The following is a 649-nucleotide window of genomic DNA, read 5'->3' on the forward strand; positions in this document are numbered from 1 at the left end:
TCTGGGTGTTTTGGGACTGGCTGCAGAGTTTGTGCCCAAGGTCTGCTCAGGGCACCGGCCAGCCCAAACAGACCGGAAGCAACCCGAGCCACTGGACTGGCAGAGTTCCTGTGTGCCTGGGTCCTGTTGGTCCCAGTTACTCCCGGTGTTTGGATAGATGTTGTGTCCTCCTCACCTCTGATCCTGGGTGTGTTAGAGCGTCTGGGAGTGGAGCTTCCTCTGGGTGTTGTGGGACCAGAAGGAACCTGAGTCACTGGGTTGGTGGAGTTCCTGTGTGCCTGGTCCTGCTATCCCAGTTACTCCTGGTATTTGGACAGATGTTATGTCTTCCTCATCTCTTATCCTGGGCATGTTAGAGGGCCTAGGAGTGGAGCTTCCTCTGGGTGTTGTGGGACTGGTTGCAGAGCTTGTACTCAAGGTCTGCCCAGGGCACCAACTCAGACAGATTGGAAGAAACCTGAGCCACTGGGCTTGCGGAGTTCCTGTGTGCCTTGTCCTGCTGGTCCCAGTTACTACCGGTATTAAGACAGATGTTGTGTCCTCCTCACCTCTGATCCTGGGACAGTTGTGGAGTTCTTACTTTAATAAATTAACACATCTCCTGAAATATGGCATGCAGGTATTGACCTAGCAAATGCTCTTCTCTCAG

This window comes from Mastomys coucha, chromosome X (genome assembly GCF_008632895.1).
Source record: "Mastomys coucha isolate ucsf_1 chromosome X, UCSF_Mcou_1, whole genome shotgun sequence".
In the NCBI taxonomy this organism is placed as follows: domain Eukaryota; kingdom Metazoa; phylum Chordata; class Mammalia; order Rodentia; family Muridae; genus Mastomys; species Mastomys coucha.